Genomic DNA, 8,637 nt, shown 5'->3' with positions numbered 1-8,637 from the left:
GTATAATTACTTATGTAGGCTTTTGCATGATATCAGGCTGTTGTCCTATGTTCCAGGCATAAGATGTGTCCTGTATAGATGACCCTGGGCTTGGGGGGCAGGGCTGAACTCCTTTATACATTCAGATGATATGGACTCTTGAACCTAAAATTGAACTTTCTTATTCCTTTCCAAGAGTTTTATTTTCCCCCCTCCATTTTTCGAGACAGGGTTTCTCTGTGTAGCCTTGGCTGTCCTGGACTTCCTTTGTAGACCAGGCTGGCCTTGAACTCACAGCAATCTGCCTGCCTCTGCCTCCCAGTGCTGGAATTAAAGGCATGCGCCACCATGCCTGGCTCCTTTCCAAGAGTTTTAATAAACTCAGGATTTTTCATGTCTGGGAGAACCAATGCGTTCTATTTCAAAAGCTGAAAATGTTGGAGTGTGGTGGAACATAACCTTTAATCTCAGAACTGCAGAGGTAGAGACAGACAGATATCTGAGTTCAAGGCCAAGCCTGGTCTACATAGTGAGTTTCAGTTGGGCTATATAGTGAGACTCTTTGTCTCAAAAAAACAAACAGCAATGATAACAAAAAATCAACAGAGGGCTGGAGAGATGGCTCAGCAGTTAAGAGAACTGGCTGCTCTTCCCAGAAGATTGAGATTTAATTCCCAGCAACAACATGGCAGCTCACAACTGTTAAGGGGATCTAACACTTTCACACAGACATGAATGCAGACAAAGCATCAGTACAAGTAATAATAAAAATAAACCTGAGTTCAAAGTTAAAGCCTCAGAAGTTTAGTTTCTCTTCCCCCAGATCCCTCTCCTCGGTCATATGCATGGATAGGAGAGTGACAGGGTTTGAGACAACCTAACTGCAAGAGATAGCTCACAGGGCCCGTGGACTTGTCTTCTGCCCATCTCTGTGCCTAGAAACCTGCCTGCTGATGCAGCACCTGGAGGTTAGCTATGGAAAGGGAAGGTTGTAAGGGACAAAGCCTGACCAGGTGAAGCCTGGGAAGTCTCTGTGTCAGCCTCGAGTGTCTTAATTTTCCACTTTGTGTCTTTGCAGCTGTCAGAAGACCCTGAATACCAGGAGCTACCTGCTGCATAGAGGCTGGCCTGGTGCACTTGCTGAAACATAGAAACCCAGGAGAGGAGACCAACAGCTCTGTTTTTTCCCACCTCTTGATCTGATTTACCCACAAAAAGCCAGCCAGGATCTTCTTAGGAGTCTTAGGCCCAGATGGAGTCCTTAAAGCTCCAGGGGGCTCATCACTAACAGCTCCACCTATTCAAGACATTGTAGTAGGAGGCGGGGGTTTAACTTGGTGGTTCAGTACTTCTTCGCTAGTATTTGTGGGGGACCTGAGCTCATTTTCCATCACCTAAGAAAATAAAAAATAAATTGAAATGCAACCAGGCGTAATGGCACACACCTTTAATCCCAGCACTTGGGAGGCAAAGGAAGAGGGAGGATCCTTGAGTTTGAGGCCAGCCTGGTCTACAGAGCAAGTTCCAGGACTACATAGAGAAACCCTGTCTTGAAAAAAACAAAGGGGACTAGATTGCTGGCATGTCTCTTCAGGTCAGAACACACTTGGCTCTGGTGCTGTTCCCAGGCTCTGATTCCCCCCTAGGCTCCATAGGACGTGTTGGTGAACACCTTTGTTGTAACCTTCCACCTGGGAGTCTTGGACAGTTGCAGAGGACTCCCCAAAGAGATAGTCGCCCTCTCTGTAACAGGCTAAGGAGAGTCAAGAATACATTAGTTAGGCAAGTTATTTTAAGCTCTGAGCCTGTGTTTATCTTTGTTAGTACTTGTCCAGAGGTTCTGCAAGGGTAGGGCTGTTCTGCTTCGCCTGTACTGCATTTCTCAAGTGTCTGCCTCTGCATACGGAGTTCAATAAAGGTTTGGTCAAGAGATCAATGGAGAGTGTTCTACTCTAATGGCTTCTGTCAGCTCTGGGAGAGAGCAAAGCCTCCGTCCCCTCCCCCTTTACTAGGTAGGTATCCTGGGCCACTGTTTTGTCCTCAGTTTTTCTCTTGAGAGAGGTCATCCACAGTCTCTAGGTACAACGTGGCCACTTGGGAATCATAATTTGACAGGAAAGCTCAGAACTGAGGTCAAACAAACATCTGGATTCCCAAATTTCAGCTCATTGCTTATGTATTTACCAAGGCCTGTTGTTCTGTAAGTAATTCCTCCCCGCTGAATGGGACCTGAGAAACAAATGCATTTTAAATCTGAGAAACTGGGTCTGGACAAAATGCTGTTCAGCGTTCAAGTTTCTGTCTGTCTTCCAGGCTTAATCTTGGAACTCCTGTCACACCTCCCATTACCATTTAGAGCCCTAGGGAATCTTTTGTTTTGGCCCACCCACCCAGCTGCCCTGCCTGTCAGTCACCTGCAAGCTGAGAAGGATGACATCAGCTTTCCCCAAGCCTCTGGACTGCTCTGAGCCATAAATATTTGAGAAGGGCCTTTCTGTAGCTGTTGCCAGGGTGATGGACTCTCAGGGGACTGGGGTGGGAGCGTGGAGGACGGCTCTGGAGAGCTGAGTATGAGGCCTGGCTGTGAGCCTGGCCTACGCGGCGCTGAAGGCCCTTTCTCTGCCTGCATGCCTTCCCTTGAGCCCTTTGGCTGTTGTGTTGCTTTCAAGCCCATCTTTGGTCTTAGACAAACTGTGGGATTTTTCTGGGCCTTTGTTTTAGTATCTCTAGAGGTGGGGTGGCGGAGTCTTCATCTGTGCAGGTAAGTGGAAAATAAAGATTCTAAATCTGTGGTTCTGTGCTTTGCTAGTAAATCGTGATTAGAAGAGCTAAGCCCCATTACTTTTTTTATTTGTTGGGGAAGGGAGGACACAATCCCATCTGCCTTCAGCCTCCTGACTGCTGGGATTGCAGGCACACACTAGCACCATGGCTGCCTCTTGTCCTGGTTGTCTGATGCTGAGGCTAGAATCCTAATGCCACATGGATAATACTACTCCCACACAGACACGGTCTCTCTCTTCATACAGTAACCAGCATGTGCACACATGTTTTTGTGTGTGTGTGTGTGTGTGTGTGTGTGTGTGTGTGTGTGTGTGCTGCTGAGACAGGGTCCCACTTTAGTTCAGGTTGGCCTTGAGTCCTGGCTCTGGCTCCAGCTCTTATTTAAAATCCCTATCTGGCCTGGTGTGGCCTGAGCCTCATACTCAGATTTGCCTGCCTCTGCCTCTCAAGTGTTGGAATCAAAGGTATGTACCACCACCATGGCTGTTCCAAGCTCTGTTTTCTAAGGTTCTCATGTCTAGTGAGGCTATCTGAATAACACAGGATCCAAGTTGGGCCTAGAATTTAGAAACAGTTCATGGGTGTTATGGCCTAAGATACAAAAATCTGTAAAACACACACACCTAGCTTTTAGATTTACATTGCCTGGTTGTCTCTTTGACAGTATTCCCAACCTCTTAACCTGAGAAGGAAGCAGACAGCTCTGAGCTCCAAGCGCTCATTGCTTTGGGAAGCCCTATTTCTTTGTATGTGGCTCCCTCTAGTGGGATGTTGGCAGTGGAGAGGCAAGAACAGGCATGAGCCACTGAGACCATTCTGAGGGACCAAGCTGTGTCTCTGCTGTCTGCTCTCTGTTAATCCCCACAATAAGGGATAGGAATCAGCCCTAATTTTCAGATTGGATGGGTTTGAAGACATAGACGCAAACTGAAATTTCTTGTGGCGTTTAGGCTCCTCAGGTGATCTTACCAGTGTTTTCTAGCTTCAATTAGTGTCTCAGATTTGTTTCCTCTTGATGTAAGGAAGCACTTTGGGGAGAGTTTATCTCACATAGTTCCAGATTACAGACTACAGGAAAATCAAGTCATCAGGAACTTGAAGCAGCTAGTCATATCCACGGTCGGCAGCGAAAAGAATGGGTGCTTACCCTCCTCACTTTCTCTTCAGTCCAGGGCCCCACACCCAGCACATGAGTAAATGAGTCCCCCCGCTTCGTTAACATAATGAAGATAATCACTACAAGCTAACCTGATCTAGAAAATGCTGCACTAAGACTCTTCCACAGTTACTCCAGGTTGTGTGTCAGGTCTACAGAACTAATCACAATTATTCTGGAGCCTAATAGACTTCTGGAACAGAGCTTAACCTAACTTTCCCACTGCAGACGACAGGCCTACCAAAACAATATGAGGCTTTTGTTTATCTTAACTCAGTGTTTGGGCAGGGCATGCTGGCACGTACCTTTAATCCCAGAAGAGGCAGATGTATTTCGGAGGCTGGAGGCTAGCCAGGTCTCCAAAGTGAAACTCTATCTTAAAAAAAAAAAAAAAAAAATCCCAGTAGCTTGCTGTGTTCTCTGTGTAACACATATAAAATGTGAAGTGTGAGGGCTGATGCATGGAAGGGCTAATTACACATGGGATAAAATGGTGTAGGAGGTTAGAGCATGAACACGAAGACGTGAACATTCTCGTATTGAAAGTCAGCTCTAAGGGCTGGAGAGATGGCTCAGTGGTTAAGAGCACTGCCTCCTCTTCCAGAGGTCCCGAGTTCAACTCCCAGCAACCACATGGTGGCTCACACCCATCTCCAATGTGACCTAATGCCCTCTTCTGGCCTACAGGTGTACATGAAGGCAGAAAACTATATGTAATAAATCTTTAAAAAAAAAAAAAAAAAAAAAGGTTGAAAGTCTTTCTAGTAGACCTTGGGAACTGGGGTGGCTTCAGGTGACATTTCTTCAATGCCTTTGCTTTGATTAGCCATCACAAGGAGATCTCAAGATTCTTTCCTCATCGTCTAGCAAATATACTATGAAAATACCTCATTTTACCTTGGGTCACTGCTTCTTACTCAACTTACTCCAGACAAGCTCCCTCACTTGTCTGGAGTAGCAGGAATCTTGGCACACTTTCATTTGCCAGTCATTGCTGCTTGGAACTGCAAGAAAGCTGGCTCAATGACATTCAAGGAAAGGACATGCCTGTGATGGGCTTGGCTGTCTTGGACTCACTTTGTAGACCAAGCTGGCCTTGAACTCACAGAATGCTGGGATTAAAGGCGTGTGCCACCACTGACGAGCAGAGAATCGGTTTTCTCACTGACTGGAGGAATAAACATGTAGCACGCAGTCATACAAAGTCAGTTGGAGTCCTGAGTCCCCTTGCTTTCCCACACTTGAGTTGTACGTATGCCAAGTCAATTCAGTAACTATTTCCTGGGAAATTTACTGTGCCAAGGTCTAGCATCTTCTACATTACAGATTCATAGAAAGGCATTTTCCTACCAACTCCTCAGGCAGTTTTATGCTATATAGGACACATTAAAAACCTCAGCAGAAAAAATTAAAACCTCAGGGAGTCAGGGCTATCTGAGTACATACCACCTTACTAAACTATTCAGAAGTAAAGACACGGGTAAACAAAAGCTTAGGCTGGAGAGATGGCTCAGAGGTTAAGAGTACCATCTGTTCCTCCAAAGGCCCTGAGTTCAATTCCCAGCAGCCACATGGGTAGCTCATAACCATCTATAATGAGATCTGGTGCCCTCTTCTGGCCAGCTGGCTCACATGCAGGCAGAGTACTGTATAAACAACAAATCTTTAATAAAATAAAAAACCTCAGGGTCTTAACCACAACAGAGAGGCACTGGACCCTCGAACAAAACCCCTGAGCTATAGCAAGGCTATTTCTCAGAAGTCAGGTCTAACCCCTCTATAAAGTTGTTTTCACACTGCCCGCTGCCTACCTCTGAATGATATACACTATACAAGAACTATACTTCATTAATAGTAGCAAATTATCATCTGTGTCCCCAGCATATACCAGTAACTAAAAATGTTGCCAGGTCTCAAACACATACACATTTCCAGGAATGACCTGGTAGTTGAAGACCAGAGGAGACCATCAGACAGATACCCTAGAACTGGAGGTACAGACCGTTGTGAGCTGTCATGTGGGTGCTGCAAATTGAGTCTGGGTCCTCTAGAAGAATCCCAAGTTGTGCAAACCCATCAACTGTCTCTCTGGTTCCTCCAAGTACCTAAGAATGTATGACTGTGTGTATAGGAGGGTGTGTCTATGCACAGAAATGCTGGAGCTCTCCTGTATCCTAGTCAGGTTTCTGTTGCTGTGATAAACACCATGACCAAAAGCATGGTGAGGACATGATTTATTTTATCTTAGAATTGTAGTCCATCATGAAAAGAAATCAGGGCAGGAACTACCTTATACATCCCAGGGTCACCTACCTGCCCAGGGTTAGTATCACCCACGGTGGTCTGGGCCCTCTCACATCAATCAAGAAAATGCCCCACGTGCTTGCCTATGGGGCCAATCTGCTGGATGCAATTGTCATTTTCTCATTATATGTGACCCTGGCTTATGTCAAGTGCACACTGGGATGCTGAACTTATGGGCCTTCTGCAAAAGCAATATATGCTTCCGTCCCCCTCCCTTTGGTCTTTTGAGACAAGGTTTCTCTCTGTAGCCTTGGCTGGCGTGGACTCACTTTTTAGATCAGGCTGGCCTCGAACTCACAGAGATCCACTTGGGCTCTGCCTTCTGAGTGCTGCAGGTAAAGGCGTGTGCAATCACATCCAGTTTTCCTTGTTACCTCTTAAATACATTAGGCTGAGGGCCCCTGCACTGTTCCTCTGTCTAGAATCTTCCGTCTCTTTGGATACTTCCTCTGGCTAACTCATGTCAGCGAAACCTGCTTTGCCCATCCTATTTAAACTTGCACCCAAAGAGCCTTGTTAGCACAGTAGGGAGTGTGTTAGCCTCCTAAACTTGCACTCAGACTCCCTTTCCTGTTTTTTTTTTTTTCTTTTAATTTCTCTTCTAACATACTACAGAATTTACTAACTTTGTCTGTCCCATAATTTAAACTCTGTAGAAATCTATTAGTATTTTATAATCCATTTGATTAATATGTACCCGCCATTGTGATAACCAGTGAAGTCACAAGATGATTAAGATTGCTTGTGAGGGGGCTGGAGAGATGGCTCAGAGGTTAAGAGCACTGTCTGTTCTTCCAAAGATCCTGAGTTCAATTCCCAGCAACCTCATGGTGGCTCACAACCATCTACAGTGAGATCTGGTACCCTCTTCTGGCCTGCGGGTGTACATGCAGGCAGAACACTGTATAAGTAAACAAATGCCTGACACCTATAATCCCAGCACTAAGGGAGGCGTGGCAGTCGGATCTCTGTGAGTTCAAGGCCAACCTGGTCTAGAAAGCGAGTCCAGGACAGTCAAGGCTACACAGAGAAACCCTATCTTGTGTGGGTGTGGGTGAGTGGGGTTGCTTATGAGGCCCGGCATAGAGCTAAGTTATACAACACGTGCCTAGCATGTGTTTGGCCCTAGTTTCAACACCCCTACCCTACCCCCATGTATTGCTTATCAGTCTTGCAAGGGAAGAAATAGGAGAGAGTGGCCCCTTTACAGACTTGCTTCCTCTGCTTAAATGATAGCTAACACTGATTAAAACAGGTACTACAGCCGGGCCTGGTGGCGCACCCCTTTAATCCCAGCGCTCTGGAGGCAGAGGCTGGTGGATCGCTGTGAGTTTTTTCGAGGCCAGCCTGTTTCTACAAAGCGAGTCCAGGCTAGTCAAGGCTACATAGAGAAACCTTGTCTCAAAAAAAAAAAAAACAACAGCAACAACAACAAACAAACAAAAAATAGGTACTACATGGATTACCTCACTTCGCCTTCAACATCTATGAGGTAAACTGTGCTTGCACTAGGATTGCTTTCTGGCTCTGCATAAACCTGTCCTAGCGGGAGTAATAAATCTGACACTCTGAAGCAGAAAGCTCGGACATTAAAGGTATTCCTCCAATCCATAGCAAGTTCAAGGCCATCTGTCTGGGCTATCTGAGTCCCCATCTCAAAAAACCAAAGTCAAAGGGCTGGCAAAATGGCTCAGCGAGTAAAGGTTCTTGCTTCCAAGCCCGACAACCTTAGATTGATTCCTGGGAACCTACATGGTAGACAAACCCGACTCCTACAGGCTGTCCTCCCATCTCCACTGCATGCACACCCCCACCCTGCACACCGAACCTTAAAATGTTAAAATGGAAATCTAATAAGTGATTATTATTAATACCCAAGAATATAATTTCAAATCTTGAAAATGGCAGGCACAGCCGGGCGGTGGTGGTGCACACCTTTAATCTCAGCACTCGGGAGGCAGAGGCAGGCGGATTGCTGTGAGTTCGAGGCCAGCCTGGTCTACAAAGTGAGTCCAGGACAGCCAAGGCTACCCAGAGAAACCCTGTCTCGAAAATACACACACACACACACACACACACACACACACACACATAATAAAAGAAAGGAAGAAAAAGAAAAAGGCACAAGGCTCTAAGCTAAGGTGGTGGCAGTGAAATGAACAGTGGGATAAACATGAGAAATGTCTAGATTTAGGGACAGCAAGACTAGGTCAAAGACTGGATACAGAGTTTTGAAGTGAAACGGACGTGACTCCTAGGTTTTGACGGGTGTGAGTCAAAGTACAATAAAACCAGAGAGTACGCGCTGAGTATGAGGTGACTATTGCTCAAGAATAGGATTTCAGCGGAAGGCCGCTCTGGTCCTCCTCTAGCCAGTACATGGTGGAGAAACACAGGAGGTGGGCTCGCCTGCT

Source organism: Acomys russatus, chromosome 29 (assembly GCF_903995435.1).
Source record: "Acomys russatus chromosome 29, mAcoRus1.1, whole genome shotgun sequence".
In the NCBI taxonomy this organism is placed as follows: Eukaryota; Metazoa; Chordata; class Mammalia; order Rodentia; family Muridae; genus Acomys; species Acomys russatus.
Note: the sequence above shows the minus strand (reverse complement) of the source record.